This window comes from Pelophylax lessonae (genome assembly GCF_965119305.1).
Source record: "Pelophylax lessonae genome assembly, chromosome: 8".
NCBI lineage: Eukaryota > Metazoa > Chordata > Amphibia > Anura > Ranidae > Pelophylax > Pelophylax lessonae.
In genome coordinates, this window is record NC_138775.1 from 158,532,703 (window position 1) to 158,552,981 (window position 20,279).

Consider the following 20,279-nt stretch of genomic DNA (forward strand, 5'->3'; position numbering starts at 1 on the left):
CCTATAGATCAAACCCCAACTGAGCGCAAAGGTTACTGCAGATGATCTCTGTAGTGATCTATATTTACACAGGTATGTGACCCCTATAGATAAAATCCCAACTGAGCGCGTGCAGTGCATTATGGGAAACTCAAATTTCCCGTGAAGCAGCACATTTGTCCGTCATTTGAAGGAACGATCGAACGAGCGATGTTCGAGTCGAACTTAGCCTCGACTCGAACTCGAAGCTCATCCCTAGTAACAGAGCTGAAGATAAATTTGTCAACAAAGTCTTGGCAATGGAGGGCATCCCCTTCTCCCCGGGGGGGCACCCCAATGGGATCTAACTGCACCCCCAGGGGAAACCAGACCCCCATCCTGCCAACCAACAAAATACAAGTATGAATTTATTTAACAAACTGATATAATATCAAGATTCGCAGGTTCTCACATGTCTTTGAACATAATCATTCCAAATCGACCATCTGGCCTTAAATTGTTGTGGGAGGTGTTTGGTGTATGCTAGTATTTTTTCATATTCATAAGATTTCCTCACCAGTTGTATTACCTTCCCATTAGAAGGGATGTCTCTACTCTTCCATTTCCAGGCTATGGTTAGTCTCGCCGCATAAAGAATGTGTTGGACCTCTGTTCTATACTGGGGCGGGTACCAATCAATATCAATACCTAATAGAGCCTGTACGACTTTTACTTTATTGAGAATTCCCGTAACATCTGCAATTAGTCGGGTTATTGAAGCCCAAAAGCTTTGCAAAGATACACAGGTCCACAAGAGATGTAACAACGATGCCCAAAAGATGCCCACCTGTCCACACTGTCGCCAGCATAGGTTGGTGGTGTTGCCATAGTATTTAGCTAGAGTGTAAGGGGTCCTGTACCATCTCAGGTGAATTTTCTGTACTCCTTCTCTGAAGTTGGAACATTTAGTAAGGGTGTGATTCAGCTTAAAGGCTTTCAACCATTGGTTCTCTGTGAATACTCTCTGGAGATCTCCCTCTTATTTTAGTTGGGATTTAGATTTCACAAAAAAAATGTTATCATGAAGGGCGAGATAAAATTTGCCGATCCCCTTCGTATGGGTGCTACTCACGAAGCATAATGAATATACAGACTCTGGAATGGCCATATGTACTGAGTCTACTTTAGAGAGCAATCTGGCAATTCAGATGTAGGTTAGATGTTCCTTGGAGAAGGCAGGGTATTTGGCACAAAGATCCTGCAAAGGGATCATGTAGGGCTCCTGTTTAATATCAGAAATTATTTTTAAGCCAAAGGAGGACCAGTGAGTTACGTTTAAATTCGGAGACATGAAGGATAGAGCAGTTAAGGGGATAGGAACACAGTGTTTAATATTATTACCTTTGTGTGTCAGGAAGTACTGCTAGGCATGTACCGTGGCAGATATAGTGGGATGGCGTGAGGTATACTGTTGTTTGGTCAGTGGAATACTCAATATAAGATCAGCTAAATTGCCTTGCATGGTCTCTGCCTATTCCGTTAGTCTCCAAATGAGTGCCTGTGCTGGGCACAGCCAGTGGATAGATTAGGTCAATATAGCCGCTATATGGTAGTCTTTTATGTCTGGCACTCCCATCTCCCCAACGAGGATATGTTTAACTAAATCATTGTGCAAGCACCTAGTTCTCTTTTTCTCCCATAGAAACTTGGACGGTAAGATTTGTAAAGTTTTGTAAAATGATGTTGGGATCTGAATAGGGAGTGCTCTAAAGAAATATAATAGCTTTGGAAGTAGCAGCATCTTAAATGCCGCATTCCTGCCGGACCATGATAAGTAAAATTTACCTAGTCTGCGCATTTCTCGATTTAGGGATGTGATAAATGGTTCAAAATTGGTCTTATACCAATCTATTACCGATCTAATACCGATCTTATACCCCCAACTGTATGGCACGGATTGTTGGATTTTAAGTTTGGTCTTGTCATCTCATGCTACACCAAGAATGTTAGATTTAGTGCCATTGACTTTGTAGTATGATTTGGAATGGTATTTTTGTAATACTGCTTGGACTGATTTTAGGGATGAGGAGGGTTGAGTAAGGGACAGGATGACGTCATCCGCAAATAACGATATCTTATGTGCGGATTGCCCTATTGTAAGTCCCACAATCCCCGGGTGACTCCTGATCTTTTCTGCTAGGGGTTCCATTAAGAGTGCGAACACCAGAGGGGATAGTGGACACCCCTGTCTTGTTCCATTGGTAATATGACATTTTTCAGAAAATATTCCCTCTGTAAATACATATGCTGATGGAAGGATATATAGAGCTGTGATCGCGTTAAGTACCATTCCCCCAAGGCCAAATTGCCTCAAGACCTTTTTCAAATACCCCCCGTGTATCCTGTCAAAGGCCTTTTCAGTATCAAGTGACAGGAACACTGTGGGCTTGTGCATAGACTCAGCATGGTGGATGAGGTTTATCAGAAGTCTTGTGGCGTCAGTTGCCTGACGTCCTGCTATGAAGCCAACTTGGTCTTGTTTAATTAGATCAGGTAGAAATTTAGATAGCCTATCCGCCAGGATTTTTGCGTAAACCTTCAGATCTACTTTGAGTAAAGATGTGGGTCTAAAGTTTTTTGCACAATCCAGAATTTTCCCCGGTTTAGGTAATGTTATAAAAGTTGCTTCTAACATCTCTGGAGGGAACGAGGATGAGGAGGCAGCTTTGTGGTTAAAATATGTATGAATTTTTTTATAATACTCTGAGGAGAACACATCTGGGCCGGGAGCCTTGTTCATGGGGAGGGCTAAGATCGCCTTTGTTATTTCTGGGACAGAGAAGGGGCGATTCAGTTAATTTAAATCTGTAGGGTTTAACTGCGGCAGAGAGATCGTGGCTAGAAAATTATCTATATCAGCTGGTGTCGGTTGAGGGCTAGATCGGTCTTCCTGTAGATTATATAGGGAGCTGTAATAATGACTGAAAGCATCGGCTATATCTTTTGGGTTGGTCAATGTCACTCCAGTGGAGTGGTGATTCATGTGGGGGATCCATTGCTGGAATGTTCTGTCTTTAAGCTGGTCGGCAAGAAGTTTGCCTACCTTGTTGCCATGGGTAAAGAAAGTGGCCCTAAGCTTGCGCATATAGTTGGTGTGTTGGTTAATCAATAGTAAGCGTAATTCGTTTTGGGCATGGGACAATTGATTTATGTTAACTGTGTGTGTGCGTTTATTAATAGATTCCCTGTGTTGAACTTCATTCAATAATTTCTCCATCTGCTGCCTCCTGTGCCTCTTCATAACAGCACTCTTAGATATTAATAAACCTTGCATGTATGCCTTGTGGGCATTCCACAATGCAAATGGGCATAAATCCCCCTTGTCATTAAATTTAAGAATTCCTCCAGAGCCGTTTGGACTTCAGAGGAAATCTCAGGAACAAAAAATAATTTAGTGGCTAACAGAGGATAGACTTAGAGCTAAACTAGAGAAACTTAACATAAATAAATCCCCGGGACCGGATGGCTTGCACCCGAGGGTTCTTAATGAGCTCAGTCAGGTGATTGCCAGACCATTATTCTTGATCTTTAAGGATAGTTTACAGATGGGTATGGTGCCAGCTGATTGGAAAAAAGCCAACGTGGTACCAATATTTAAGAAGGGGCCGAGATATATCCCGGGTAACTATAGGCCGGTCAGCCTAACATCTGTAGTCTGCAAAATTTTGGAGGGGATGTTAAGGGACCACATACAAGACTTTAGTAATGAAAACGGTATTATAAGTAGTAATCAGCATGGATTTATGAAAAATCGTTCCTGCCAAACCAATCTATTAACCTTCTACCATGAAGTGAGCAGCCACCTAGATAAAGGTAAGCCTGTGGATGTGGTGTATCTGGACTTTGCAAAGGCCTTTGACACCGTTCCCCACAAATGATTACTGTACAAACTAAGGAAGGTAGGTATGGATCATAAGGTGAGTACCTGGATAGAGAACTGGCTCCAGGGGAGAGTACAGAGGGTGGTGATTAATGGGGAGTACTCGGATTGGGCGGGTGTGGAAAGTGGGGTCCCCCAGGGTTCTGTCCTGGGACCAATCCTGTTTAATTTGTTCATAAATGATCTAGAGGAGGGGATATCTAGTACAATCTCAGTATTTGCAGATGATACTAAACTAGGCATGCCAATATCTTCTATGCAGGATGTGGAAACCTTGCAAGCGGACCTGAACAAAATAACGGGGTGGGCAACTACATGGCAGATGAGGTTTAATGTTGATAAATGTAAAGTAATGCACTTGGGGGCCAGAAACCAGAAAGCAAGCTACTCACTAGGGAGGGAACCTCTGGGTGAGTCTAGGATGGAAAAGGACTTGGGGGTTCTGGTAGACAACAAGCTTGGCAGTGGCATGCAATGCCAAGCCGCCGCAAGCAAAGCCAACAGAATACTGGGATGTATAAAAAAGGGGATTCACTCCAGAAATAGAGATTATTCTCCCACTCTACAAGACTCTGGTCCGGCCACATCTGGAGTATGCTGTCCAGTTCTGGGCACCGGTCCTCAGGAAGGATGTGCTGGAATTGGAGAAAGTCCAGAGAAGGGCAACAAAAATAATTAGGGGAATGGAGGACATCAGCTATGAGGAAAGACTACAAGCACTGAACCTTTTCTCTCTGGAGAAAAGACGATTGAGGGGGGATATGATATCAATGTACAAATACTGTACTGGTGACCCGAGCATAAGGAACAAACTATTCAGAGAAAGGAGATACAATAAGACACGTGGCCACTCACTAAAACTTGAGGAAAGGCGGTTTAACCTTAAAGTGCGTAAGGGGTTCTTCACTGTAAGAACGGTAAGGATGTGGAATTCTCTTCCACAAGCAGTCGTATCAGCGGGGAGCATTGATAGTTTCAAAAAACTATTAGATGGACACCTTAAAGACCACAACATACAGGGGTATACAATGTATGGTTAAAGCAAACACACACACACATCATAGGTTGAACTGGATGGACTGATGTCTTTTTTCAACCTCACTAACTATGTAACTATGTAGTGTCGTTCTTCCAACAGTTAGCTCTTGTGGTGAAAGCTTTAGCCCATGGAAATGGGAGCGTGATACGAACATGTTGTTCAGCCTATTTTTGCATCAACAACCTTTTGCAGTAGGAATTTGTCCGTCAGGAACATATCGATTCCCTGAATAGGACGAGTGTACCTTAGAAAAAAAGGTGTAGTCCCTCTCTGTAGAGTGGTAACATCTCCAAATGTCCTGAGGATCTGTAGATGTGAGAAAGTCGGAAAGTTCAGATCTGTAAACCTTTGTGGGACAGCCTCTAGATATATCTTATCTGGCATTAGCAATCATGTTGAGGTCTCCACACAGGATCACATGACCTTTGTGATGCTTCCAAAGCTTGTTTAAGTAGGTGAGTTGTTTAGAGTTTGGTGCATAGACATTGATAATGGTGTACGTAGCATTGTTATTGTCACACGAGGTCAACACGAGGAAGCGACCTTCTGGGTCGGAGAAATGTGATTTATATTTGTAGATCACAGTATCCTTAATGAGGATTGCCACCCCACCTTTTTTCTTAGGGCCGCTGGAATAGTACACCTTGAGGAATTGTTTAAAGGACAGCTGTGGGTGAGCTGTTTCAGAGAAGTGAGTTTCTTGAATGGCCAACACATCACAGCATTGGGAGCGAAGTTCCTTCCAAAACATGTCTCTTAAAAGGGCTGTTCAGGCCATTTACATTCATGGAAGTCAGTTTGAAAAACATGTTGAGTCAGGAAGACAGAGGGAATTGAGAGGTCATATGTAATACTCACGCGGTAGGTTTGCTTACCCTAAAAAGTTTCACAGAGGAAACTTCCGTAAATCTCAGTCACCTGGATTTACTTCCGTAAATCTCAGTCACCTGGATTACAACACAGACAAAGGTGGACAGGCGGTCAAGGCAGGTCTATTGTGTAAGATGCTGATGATCACAATGAATCAGGGGTCCTGGACTTGTCCGGAAGGAAGAGATGTGTTCAATGGTGAAGAATGCGGCACCTTTGACCGCCACTGGAAGTAAAAATAGTTACTAGCAAAGAACAGAGGGAAGAAAAGAGTCAACAACAAAGTATGTATGTTGATCCAACTGATAACACCGCTATTGCAGCTACGTGTAACCATAATAAATAGACAAATTACGTATGGAAATCTGAGCAGCAGAGATCACTGCTAACTTGGGGGAACTGGTAGAAGAGAAATACCATGTGCGGCCGAACAGAGCTGCTGGAGTATACGGTATTTACAGTCATTTTGTATGGAGGATCCTCTCCTAACTGGCCAAAAGGCACAATCTGGGTGATGTTGCTCATGCGGGCGAGGAGGCCGCAGACCCATGGGAGGGTTACCGATCTCTGTTATCTTCGGGTTCCAAAATGTCCCATTTTTTCAGCAAGTTAATGCCATCCTCCAGGGTTGCAACCCTGAAGTCTTTATCACCCCTTGTTATGATAAGAGTGGCGGGGTATTTCCAGTGATACTGGGAGTGGTGGGGTATTTCCAGGGATACTGGATCTGATGGTTTCTGAGGGGCTTTGTAATGGTCGTAAGATTTCTCCTGCGGTTCATTGTATGCGCTGAAACATCAGCAAAAAAGATAGGCCCTGCATACTAGCTGGTAGATCCACGGCCTTCCTCGCCACAGCCATCAATTTTTCTTAAACAGTATAAAAGTGAATCCTTGCTATTGTGGCTCTCAGGTATTTAGCAGGGATATGTTTGGGTTTGGGTAATCTGTGGATCCTGTCGATAGCCAAGTCTCCCAATGGAGTATCTGGCAGTGCCTCTTGCATGATGGAGGTAGGGTATGCTGTGAGGTCCTGAGGTTTGATCGATTCGGGTATACCCCTAATTTTAATATTGTTCCTTCTGGAACGGTCCTTAAGGTCAGCTACCTTAGATTTGAGCCAGGTGATTTCATCATCGTGGTCATTATGTGCATCCACCATGTTATTGAAGGTGTCAGCAAATTCCCCCATCTTGTTTTCTATAGTGAAGACTCGATCACTTACTACAGCAACAGCAGAATTGCATTGGGTCATAAGTTGCAACATGTCTGTATGGATCGCATTCCTTAACCACTTACCTACAGTGCACTTTCACCCCCTTCCTGCCCAGACCGATTTTCAGCTTTCAGCGCTCTCACACTTTGACTGAGAATTACTCAGTCATGCAACACTGTACCCATTCAAAAATTGTGTCCTTTTTTTCACATAAATAGAGATTTCTTTTGATGGTATTTAATCACTACTGGGTTTTTTATTTTTTGTGCTATAAATAAAAAAAGACTGAAAATATTGTGAAAAAACGCATTTTTCTTTGTTTGTCATAAAATTTTGCAAATTAGTAATTTTTCTTCACAAATTTTGGCCAAAATTTATACTGCTACTTATCTTTGGTAAAAATAACCCAAGTAAGTGTATATTATTTGGTCTTTGTGAAAGTTATAGAGTCCACAAGCTATGGTGGGAATCATTGAAAATTGATCACACTTGATCACACCTGATGTACTGAAGGCCTATCTCATTTCTTGAGACACTAAAAAGTCAGGAAAGTACAAATACCCCCCAAATGACCCCTTTTTGGAAAGTAGACATTCCAAGGTATTTAATAAGGGGCATGGTGAGTTTTTTGAAGTTGTCATTTTTTTCCCACAATGCTTTGCAAAATGAAGATTTTTTTTTTTTTTTTTTACAAATTGCCGTATTAACAGGTTATTTCTCACACAGCACATGTATACTTGCAACTACACCCCAAAACACATTCTACTACTCCTTCTGAGTATGGCGATACCACATGTGTGAGACTTTTTCACAGCCTGGCCACATACAGAGGCCTAACATCCAACCAGCACCGTCCGGCATTCTAGGAGCACAAATTACACATATAATTTCCTGACAACCTATCGTACTTTTGAAGGCCCTGGAGCACCAGGACAATGGAAACCCCCATAAAATGACCCCATTTTGGAAAGCAAACAGCCCAACGTATAATTTTTGAGGCATAATGAGTCTTTTGAATATGTCATTTTTTTCCACAAGTTTTTGGAAAATGTGGAAAGAAAATGAAAACACATTTTTTTTTACACAAAGCTGTCCATTTATGCAATATTTCTAACACATAGCATGTACATAGCAAAAATTGCACCCCAAAATACATTCTGCTATTCCTCCTGAGTATGGCGATACCACATGTGTAACACTTTTTCACAGCCTGGCCACATACATAGGCCTAACATCCAAGTAGCGCTTTACACAAAGTTGTCCATTTATCCACTTTAAGACTGGGCCTATTTTTGACACTTGGGGTTTACAAGCTAAAATCATTTTTTTTGCTAGAAAACTACTTGGAACCCCCAAACATTATATATTTTTTTTTAGCAGAGACCCTAGAGAATAAAATGGAGATTGTTGCAAAATTTTTTATTACACCATTTTTGCGCAGCAGTCTTCCAAATGCGATTTTTTTGAAAAAAAATCAGTTTTTTTATCTAAAAAATAAGAAAACAGTAAATTTAGAAAAAAATTTTTCCATAATGTGAAAGATAATGTTACGCCGAGTAATTAGATACCCAACATGTCATGCTTCAAAATTGCGCATGCTCACAGAATGGCGCCAAACATTGGTACTTAAAAATCCCCATAGGCAACATTTTAAAAATTTCTGCAGGTTACTAGCTTAGAGTTACAGAGGAGGTCTAGGGTTTAAATTATTGCTCTCGCTCTAACGATCGCGGCGATACCTCACATGTATGGTTTGAATACCGTTTACATATGTGGGCGGGACTTGCGTATGCGTTTGCTTCTGCGCGCGAGCTAACGGGGACAGGGCGCTTTAATTTTTTTTTTTTTTCCCTATTTATTTTATTTATTATTTTCTTATTTTTACACAGTTTAAAAAAAAAAATGTTTTGATCATTTTTATTCCTATTACAAGGAATGTAAACATCCCTTGTAATAGAAATAGGCATGACAGGTCCTCTTTATTGTGAGATCTGGGGTCAAAAAGACCTCACACCTCACAACTACACTAAAAAAAAAAAAAAAAAAAAAAAATTGTTAAAGGGGAAAAAAAAAAAGCAAAAAAAAAAAAGCTGCCCTTTAAACCGGTTGCTAGGCAAAGTCTTTTGACGTAGCTCCGGTCCTCCAAGACCATAGAGTTGAGTGAGGGCCATCTTGCCCTCATTCGACTTCCTGTCTCTGAGGATCCGGGACCGGATAGTTTTCCCCGCTGCCGGCGGGTCCGGTAAGCTGGGAAAACGTCTGGGACGCGGCAGGAGGGGGGGGGGCACCTCTTCCCCTGCACCGTAAGGGTAATTCCGCGGCGAATCCGCCACTGGGACCACCCTTATCTGAAAGCCGACCGCCCGCCGTTTCAAAAAATACCAGGGTTATGGGGGCTATCTGCTGCCATAACCCCAGTATTAAGCTTTTAATGGCCGACGCATATAGTCGTTAGGCGGTCAGTAAGTGATTGCATGTATATGGCAAACAGGTGACGATGACTGATGGGGTGACAGGTGACGATGACTGATGGGGTGACAGGTGACGATGACTGATGGGGTGAAAGGTGACGATGACTGATGGGGTGACAGGTGACGATGACTGATGGGGTGACAGGTGATGATGATTGATGAGGTGACAGGTGACGATGATTGATGAGGTGACAAGTGACGATGATTGATGGGGTGACAGATGACAATCACTGACCGGGTGACATGTGATGATGATTGATGGGGTGACAAGTGACGATCACTGATGGGGTGACAGGTGACGGTGATTGATGGGGTGACAGGTGACGGGCGATGGTCACTGATGGGTGACGGGCGATGGTGCACGGCGGTACTGATGGCAGTCTCTGGTGACCGGTGAACTTTAGGCTACGTTCACATGTGAGCGTAGCGATCGCGGGCAGAATCACTGCGATTCTGCCCGTGATCAAGAAATCATTGCAAATGGCGGGACGCCTGTGCGTTGCCCGTGATTTGCAATAGCACCCCAAACGCTGTGCGATGTTGCTGCGATTTCCACCTGCCAAATCGAGGTAACATCAAGCAAACAATGCATGACGCCCCAAAGAAGCTCTTGTACCTTTTTTGGGCGTCATGCGATGTTTGCGCGATGTTACTGCGATTCGGCAGGCTGAAATGGCGGCAACATCGCACAGCGTTTGGGGTGCTATTGCAAAAAACGGGCAACGCACAGGCGTCCCGCAATTTGCAATGATTTCCGGATCGCGGGCAGAATCGCGGTGATTCTGCCCGCGATCGCTGTGCTCACATGTGAACGTTATGGGTGTCAATTTCTGGGCACTGATGAGGTGACTGTTGGGTGACAGGTGACATTGGGGGGGCTGAGGACTGTGTGGGGACCTTTATTAGTGTGATTTTTACTTTTGCAGGTACACAGAGCAGTAACTCACTATTTCTAGCTCTTCTCCCCTCATACTGGAAACTGTATGAGGGGAGAAGAGCTAGTAACAGTCAGTTACTGCTCTGTGTTTACATTTTGTGATCGGCTGTGAATGGATTCACAGCCGATCACTTAGTAAACAGTCACTGTCAGTGACTGTTTACTACCGCCGGTGACAGCTGTGTTCCTACGGAACACAGTGCCACCGACATGACCGCGCTGCGCGCTCCCGATCGCGCATGCGCGGTCATCTCCCGGGCGCCTTCATTGTGATCGGCTGTGTCATTGGAACACAGCCGATCACGTGGGAAACAGCCATGCCTATTGGCTGTTTCCCCCCTGCCGGTGACCGGCTGTGTCCCGGGGACACGCCGACACCGGCAGTGCACGGCGGCGCGCCCGCGATCGCGCGCCTGCCGTGCTTGAATGGGCGGACGTCATATGACGTCCGCCCAGGATAATAGCCGCACCGTCCCGCCGTCATATGACGGCGGGCGGGCGGTAAGTGGTTAAAGACAGCAGCATGTCTTTTAACATAGAGTCCATCACAGGTTGATTACTAGTTGGGAATGCTGCTATGGTGTCATTAAACTCCAGGGTGTCATCAACAGTGTAGTTATGCTGAATAATTTCTGTGGTGTGTGATGTTTTCTGCCTAGATTTCACTGGGCTATTTGAGTTCGAAGCAGGGGGTGAGTGAGGCAGGTATCCGCCAGAGTTCTCTGCAATTTGAGGGTTTTTACCCCGCTGCTGTATCCCTGCATGTTGCGCTGTATTATGCTGTGGTTGGAGCGTGTGGGGCGGGCCGGCACCATCTTGGCCGCGCAGCCTGTTGTTTGGGGCGAAGAAATCAATCATCTTACCCGGTTTGCAGCGCTCTTTCCTCTTGGCTGGCATGATCGGCGGGTGCTAGACAGTGACCGAATGACAGTTGTGGATAATTGGAGTGACCCTCTCCATTGGAAATAGCTCCGGTCTGTCTGCTAAGCGAGGAGCTGTGAGCTCAAGCTTCTATCCACCTCGCTGGCCGGCTCCGCCGTCGGAGCAGCATATTTAATCAATTCCACTGCAATGGGTTTCCAGTATCCAGAACAGACCCATGTTGGAATCACTCCATACTTAGAAGCTGATTCCTTCCCTACTGCTCTCTTGCTTTTTTTAAACAGAGTATACATCTCTACTCTCAGGGGGAACATAAATGCAAAAACAGCAATCACAATCTTTATGTATTGTCCTGGCTCAAAGTGACTGTGCTTAGGTCTTATTCACTAAACTGCTGACTCTAGCAGAAATTCAATGAATACTACTCATACACCCTCTATAACACAATATTTTATCCAAATATTCTATATTTAGTGACCATGCAGTATCCTGCCGAATACGCCAGTTGTGGGCGCGATGAACGTATGCATTCGCTTCTGCGTGTGAGATGCGCGGGGACAGGGGCACTTTAATTAATTTTTTTATTGTTTATTTTACTTTTATTTTTATATTTTTACACTTTCCTTTACATTTTTTTTGATCACTTTTATTCTTATTACAAGGAATGTAAACATCCTTTGTAATAAGAATAGGGCATGACAGGTCCTCTTTATGGAGAAATGTTGGGTCTATAAGTCCCCACATCTTTCCTCTAGACTGGAAAGACTGAAAAAAAAAAACAACAACAATTTCAGCCTTTCCGGCCCAGATCATGGTAGTATTTACAGCTGCCTAGGCCGAACGTGACATCATAACATCACGCCCGGGCCTCAGAGTCATAGAGACTGCCGGGGACCATCTGGTCCTCAGTATTCTCTATGGTGAACTTTTGCCACCAGCAGATTCCTTCTCTGGCTCGCTTATCGCACGGGCGAGCCGGTAGAAGCACCAGAGGGCGGTTGGAGAGGGGGAGGGACATCCCCACCCTCCACCTGTAAGAACTATCAAGTGGCTGGACTGCCGCTATGATTGTTCTTATGGTGAAGGGAATCGCCAGCTGAAAAAGATGATGCCACTGCAGACATCATTCAGATATCCCCACTCAAAATCTAGGATGTCATATGGTTTTTAAAGGACCGCCTGCAATGAATATCATGCAGGTGATACCTTGGCTCTGCTCTTTCAGGGAATGGAAAAAAACTTTCACCCCCAAAAGAGGATGTGACAGGTTTGGGATCCTATGCAAACAACAGATATTTAGGATCTTTCAGCCGAGTGCTAGGAAACTGGCAGGATTAAATCACGAATGGGATGTGTCATATTTTTATGAATGACTAACTTCTATTTCCATGAATACACAGTGAGCTTTTTGTGTGGAGTTGTCCCAATAAGCTGTGCGTTTATATGTATTCATTATATGTATTTATTATATAATTTTTTTTTGTTACATTCGTGTTTTTTAAATTTGAATCTGAATCTTTCTGTTTCTTTGCCGGCAGCACACAGCAACATATTAGCTGCTGTGTGGATGATCATACTATTGGAGACCATTTCACACCAGCAGACCGATCAGGTTCACCCGTCCATTTTTCAGGTGGATCCGATCGGGCCATCTATTGTTCTCTATGGGAAGGTGGATGTCAGCCAACATGTGTTCGCTGACACCCGCCAGGCATCCGATCCAACACAATCCTCAGAAATCAGACATATGGCGATACTGTTAGATATAACCTTTTTGGGGCTAAAACAATGCACAGGCAGACAGTCTGTTGTTTCACTGAACACTGCTTCCTGTTCTGAGCAGGAACTCTTCTTTATTACTCTTTGAGGCATAGACAAAACATGAACTCACAAATGTAACACTGCCATCCAGTGGTCATACAATGTAATAGGCACACAACAATGACATATAGTATTTGTTGCTGATATAATACAAACCTTGTATGCTAACACCCCCACTCAACAACTACTATCTATGTCAATCCCATTTCTGATCTAAGATCCACAAATCTGGTTCTAGCTAGTGGCTTTGTCAAAGCATCAGCAATCATTTTTTCCGACTCACAATACACAAGTACAATCACTTTCTGATCAACTAAGTCATGAATGTAATGATGTCTGACATCGATGTGCTTGGTTCTTCCATTAATTTTCTCACTTGTTGCAAGCTTAATGCAAGCCTGATTGTCCTCAAATAAGACGGTAGGTTCTGATGTTGCTTCTCCAAGATCCTTGAGTAATTGCTGTAACCACACAACTTCTTGACTGGCATAAGCTGCAGATATGTATTCAGCTTCTGTAGAGGACAATGCCACTGACATCTGTTTCTTGCTGGACCATGATATAGGACTGTCTCCCAATTTTAATAAGTAACCACTTGTGGATTTGCGTGTGCTGTGATCACCTGCCCAATCAGAGTCCACATATCCCACAAGGTTTAAACAATCACTTGCTGATAGTTTCAAATTTAAGTCTTTTGTCTGTTTCAGATATCTCATAACTCTTTTGATCGCGTTCCAGTCTCTTTGACGTGGTTTATCAACTCGCCTGCAAAGAAGAGACATGCTGGCTGCAATGTCTGGACGTGTAGTGGTTGCAATATAGAGAAGTGCCCCCACTGCTTGTCTGTATTGTTCATTGGATGTGAGAAGATCATCTTCTCCTTCTAACTTTGGATAGACTGTATCCATAGGTGTGCCTGCTCCTTTCGCCTCTGTCATGTTGAATTGCTGAAGAATAGATTCAATTTTTGTACTCTGATTCAACAGGAAACTTCCATCTTTCTCACGCTGGATGTCAATTCCAAGATAATATGTCACTTCACCTAGGTCTTTAGTTTCAAAGTGCTTGTTGAGTACTCCTGTTAACTTTGCAATTTCATTGTCGTTTTTGTGAGCAATGATCAGGTCATCTACATAAATTAGCAGATACATCCACTCAGTGTCTACTTGTTTAGCATATAGGCACGGATCAGCTTTGCTTCTTGTAAATCCTTCATTTAGTAGAACTTGATTAATCTTCAGGTTCCATGCTCGAGCTGATTGTTTAAGGCCATAAAGAGATTTATTCAACTTGCAGACAAGATGCTCTTGTCCCTTTTTTAAATATCCTTCTGGCTGTGACATGTAAATTTTCTTCTTCAATATCACCATTAAGAAAAGCTGTCTTAATATCGTGATGTTTCACAATCATTGTACGCATGGCAGCCACTGTCATTAGTGTTCTGAAAGTACTTTGTTTAGCAACTGGAGCAAAAGTAGCATCATAGTCCTCACCGAACTTCTGTGAGTAACCTTTAGCAACCAGCCTTGCCTTGTACCGACAGACTTTCCCTTCAGAGTTACATTTGGTTTTAAAAACCCATTTACATCCTATGGCATGTTTACCTTGAGGTAGCTCTGAAAGTGTCCATGTCTGGAGATCTTTGAGTGATGTCATTTCTTCATCAGTGGCTTTATACCATACTTGTTTCTCATGCATTGGCAGTTTCTGCATCTCTTTCCATGAACCTGGTTCAGTTTGAACAGCTCTGCGAGCTATGTAAGATAAACGTTCAGCTGGAACACCTTTATTGATTCTGGTTGATTTTCTGACTGAAGGTATTTCTGGTTCAGTTTCAGGTTTTGATTCTTCTGTAGTTATTTCTATTTCTGTATCACTTTCCTTATTTTCTTGAGTGACTGATGTTGATTCTTTCTCAGTTTGAAAAGTTTGAGTCTGTTGTTCAAACTTTGAGCACACAGAACTTTCATCAATAATCACACTTCTGCTGACTGTTACTTTGTTCGTGTCTTGATGTAAAATCCTGTATCCTTTTTGAGATTCACTGTACCCCACAAGTACACCTTCTTTTGCACATGCATCCCATTTTGTACGTTTTTCTTTTGGAATGTGTACATAGGCTTTACTTCCAAAAATTCTGATGTGTCTTAAATCTGGTTTCCTTTTGTTCCACAGTTCATATGGAGTTTTTGTTGTTGCTTTTCCCGGCAAACGATTTTGAAGATAACATGCAGTTGTGATAGCTTCTCCCCAGTATGTAGTTGGCATATCAGCATCAAATAGCATGCTCCTCCCACTTTCACATAGTGTGTGGTTCATTCTCTCTGCAACTCCATTTTGCTCTGGGTTATATGGAACTGTTGTCTGGAACATAATTCCATGCTTCCTGAGAATGGCTTGTGTTTTACCACTTGTATATTCTGAGCCATTATCTGTTCGTAGTACTCTGGGCATTCCGCCAAAAATATTATTTACTTGAGCGAGATACTCTTCTAATTTCTCTGGCACTTCATCTTTATTGTGAAGTAGAAATACTGTGGTATACCTGGAGTAATCATCAATGAAGGTCAGGAAGTACTTTTTCTTTCCTGGAGTCATAGTTTTCATTGGACCACAAAGATCTGAATGTATTAAGTCCAGAGGTTTTTGGGATTTGCTGTTGGTCTGCTTGGGAAAAGGTGTCCTTGCCATTTTTCCTTTAATACAGCTGGTACAAATCATTATGTGATCACATGGATTAATCTTAATACCACTTGCATAGTTATTCTCAACTATTTTCTTTATTGTATCAGAATTTCTGTGCCCCAATCGTCTGTGCCAAGTGTGGATGCAGTTTGAATGTTTATCCTCTTTGGCTATTTTAACCATTTCACTGCAGTTCAGCTGATAGAGTTCATCTATGATGTTAGCCTTTGCAAGCAAGCAATCCCCTTTTGTTATGATACAACTGTCACCCTGAAATGTGACTACATTGCCTTGGTTAGTGAGTTTCTTTACTGACAAAAGGTTGCTTTCAAGATCTGGCACATACAGAACATTCCTCATATGGATCTTTTTAGTGATATCTGGAGAGATAGGACAGTATAGAAAGCCATCTCCTATTCCCACTGATTTCATAAATTGTCCATTAGCTGTAGTTATCCCTTCTGTTTTGCTTTCATCAAGCTGAGTGAAGAAACTTTGGTCATTTGTCATGTGACTTGTAGCACCTGAATCCACACACCATGCTTGCACAGAGGTGACACCATTTTTGGATCCGAATGCATACTCCTTTGTTTCTATGACATTCTTAGCTTGTTGCAATGCACTTTGTTTTTGCATTCTAGCTTTCCAGATTCTACAATCTGCTTTTAGGTGTCCTGGTTTCTTGCACACAAAGCATTCCCGCTTTTCTAGCTGCACGTTACTGTGTTTATTTTTGAATTTTGTCTTTAAAGCTGTCTCTGAACACACACTCACATTACTCATGCTTTCAGTTTTGCGCTTGTATTCATCCACAAGCTTGCCTTTAACATATTCCAGTGTCAGATCATCATCTGGACGTGCATCTAGTGCTGTGACAAGTGTCTCATAACTTTCAGGTAGTCCACTTAATAACAGAGCTGCAACATGGAAATCTTTTATTTCTTCTCCAATCCCTCTCAGTCTCTCCACCATCTCTAAGGTCTGTCTTATATAGTCCTGCATGTCCTGGTCTTTCTGTAGCTTAGTCTGATAGAGCTTTCTGATTAAATACAGTTTATTGCTGAGATTAACTCTTTCATGTGCTTTCTGTAACTCTTCCCACATGTCTTTAGCAGTCTGACAGTTACATATATGTATGATTTGATCATCATCTATGCACAGGGAGATTGTGCTCTGTGCTTTCTGATCTCTGTCTAACCGCTCCTCTGCGGGCTGTGCAGGTATTGATTCATTTATACATTTCCACGTACCTTCTCTTATAAGCAGCATTTTCATCTTGAATTTCCAAGATTGGTAGTTCTGATTTGTCAGATTTGCAATGGAGAACTTTGCTGAGGGGATGGCAGCAGCCATTTCTGCTGTTTGTCTTTCTGTTGCTGTCTCCTGTACTCACTTGCTTTAGCTCACTGTATCTGGCTATATCCAGGGGTAATCTGTATTATATCCTGGGCTTCTGTAACATGTCCTGGGCCCATAACCTGTTAGATATAACCTTTTTGGGGCTAAAACAATGCACAGGCAGACAGTCTGTTGTTTCACTGAACACTGCTTCCTGTTCTGAGCAGGAACTCTTCTTTATTACTCTTTGAGGCATAGACAAAACATGAACTCACAAATGTAACACTGCCATCCAGTGGTCATACAATGTAATAGGCACACAACAATGACATATAGTATTTGTTGCTGATATAATACAAACCTTGTATGCTAACAGATACGTTCGCCATCCATCCACTGGGTCAGATTGGATGACAATCAGATAGAAACTGACATGCTGTCCGTTTCCATTTGACCACCCCATAGAGGAGAGAAGGCTCTGTCCTTTTCTGCTCTGCAAAGCAGAACAGACACAGGCCTATTATCCCCCTGCTCATTAGAGAGATCCCTTGCTGAGCAGATGGATTCCGCTTGGACAGATCTCCGCCGTGTGAAAGGGGCCTAAGGGAGGGTGTTATTCCACTATATACTTGCGTAGGTGATGAGTCTGTTTAGTCAGCTATGATTAACACATGATTTGGTGAATGAGTAGGGGGTACAATGTATCCCATATTTATTCACATGGGTGGCAGGATCTGCCCCCCCCCACGTTGATGGAATGTGGCCTGGTATGGTTCAGGAAAGGGGGCACTCATTCACCCCCCTCCCCTTTTCTGGCCTGCCAGGCTGGATGCTTGGATAAGGGTCTGGTATGGTATAGTACCCACGCCATTTTTTTTTTTCTCATTAATTTTGTGTTCAAAAATGAATTTGAACATCTGAATTGCACCACAGTGCTCAGAAAACACACAGGACTATAACATTTTCAGCAAATTAGCACTGTTTGCCAGTTAGGTTCACATGTCCTACAAAGCAGGTGCGGTTCAAAACACATCCAATTTGCATATATCTGAACAGAGCCTTAGAGTGGTTAAGCGCTGAGTAAGTGCAAAACATGTTAGCTGTTTTCTTCTGTATTCCTCTGCTGTAGCTTATGGTTGTGTGTTTTATTCAAGCATCTACAATAAAGGAGGTTTTAGATGTGCGGCTGAGTATCATTTTTGCCTTTTCTGTGCAAATGAGTTCGGACTCCTTTCTGACTTTCCTATCTGTATCTATATACTTGTTACCAGGTGAATAACTTAAAAGAGAAGTATGGGGTTTGGTTTCTCCCCCCCCCCCCCATTATACTTACCTAGGTGGCACCCCTGCAATGAGAACCATGCGATCGAACACTGTTGATTTCTCGGTTCTGACAGCTCCCCGAGCAGAGAGCTGCTGATTGTCAGTCAGCAGCTCTTTGCTCTTTGCTCTGCGCCTCCTTGCTCATTGGAGTGCTGGGCTGAGGAGGGGCGAGGAGTGGATGGCTCAGGCTCTCAGTGGCTCACTGACTGCAGAACAAACTGCACTCCTGTGATCCATAGGAGATGTACAGCCAAACGAGCTTTGGCTGTACATCCCCTTCGAGCGTATTGAAGCCAGATATAACCAGATATTAACATTTTGGAAACAGATCAGCAATGTCGGTCACAATATTTCCTCATTACATTTTCTCCTAATAGACTAGAGTTAAAATGTAATCTATGTATTTTTTTTAACCACTTACCGCATACTGACATACCCATACGTCGGCAGACTTTGCGGGGTTATACCGGGATGATGCCTCTAGCTAGAGGCATCATCCCGGTACCGTGGTTTAAAGCCGATGGTCGGCTTTCCGTCGGTAAAGACCGATGCGGCTCGGGAGCCGCTCGATCGTTACCCGGGTGAGCGGGAGGGGACGTCCCCCCCCCTCCCGCCGTCTTCTGTGGCTTTGCTCAGGGCTCCCGTCCCACCGGGAGCCCCGAGCACCCAGCCGGCACGTCCGCCGGCTGGATGGAGTCCCGATGAATGCCGGAAATGGCATCGATCGGGTCTCCGATGACGTAACCCGGAGGCCGCCGTTTTCGGCGTTTTGCATACATGGAAGTGTAGTGGAGGGGTCTAGGGTCTTTTAGACCCTCCATCCCTCCATAAAGCGTACCTGTCACTACATATTGGTGTCACAAGGGATGTTTACATTGCTTGTGACAGCAATAAAAGTGATCAGATTTTTTATTTTTTTTTAAAAAACCTGTAATAAAGTAAAAAAAAAAAAAAATAAAAAAAAATGTAGCCGCCCCCCTCACCGTTAGCTCGCGCACAAAAAAAACGTATACGCAAGTCGAGCCGCGAATGAAATCGCTGTTCAAACCACACATGTGAGGTATTGCCGCGATTGCCAGAGCGTGGGCAATAATTTAAAAAAAAGAGCTACACTCTAACTCTAAACTGGTAACCGTTAAATAAATTTAAAGCATCGCTGATTGAGATCTCTATTGACCGTAGTTTGTCGCCATCCCACGGGGGGGCGCAATTTTAAACCGTAACATGTTGGGAATCTATTTACTCGGCGTGACATCATCTTTCACAATATACAAAAAAAATGGGCTAACTTTACTGTTTAGTATTTTTAAATGCTGTGAAATGTGATTTTTCTAATTTTTTTCAAAAAAATGGCGTTTTAAAGACCTCTGCGCAAATACCGCGTGACAAAAAATTTTGCAATGACCGACATTTTATTCTCCAGAGTCTTTGCTAAAAAAATATATATAATGTTTGGGGGTTCTAAGTAGTTTTCTAGGAAAAAATACTGGTTTTAACTTGTAAACAAAAAGTGTCCGAAATAGGGCTGGGGCTTAAGTGGTTAAATGAACTAACCTGTAAATGTGTGTTTTATTATGACATTCTATTCGTGATCTAATATTATTCAAATTACTGACTTCTTTATCAGGCATTAGCTAGACTTTATATTTCACAATGGCCCATATAAAAAGATACTTTTGTGTCTTTTTAGCATGATACATCTATCACACTCCATTAAAAAATTAGTGATATACTAAATTTTGCGCTGGGTGCATAAGGGACTTGGCAGTGTATGTACTACAGGGCATGTCATGTGGCTGT

General features: G+C 42.9%; 1 protein-coding gene across 1 annotated transcript in view; it reads left to right on the top strand.

The window, feature by feature from the left end:
• LOC309562208 (uncharacterized protein) overlaps positions 1–20,279 on the top strand; it is a gene marked incomplete at its 5' end in the record, with an annotated part of 1,875,955 nt that overhangs the window by 16,903 nt on the left and 1,838,773 nt on the right. The window lies entirely within an intron of this gene.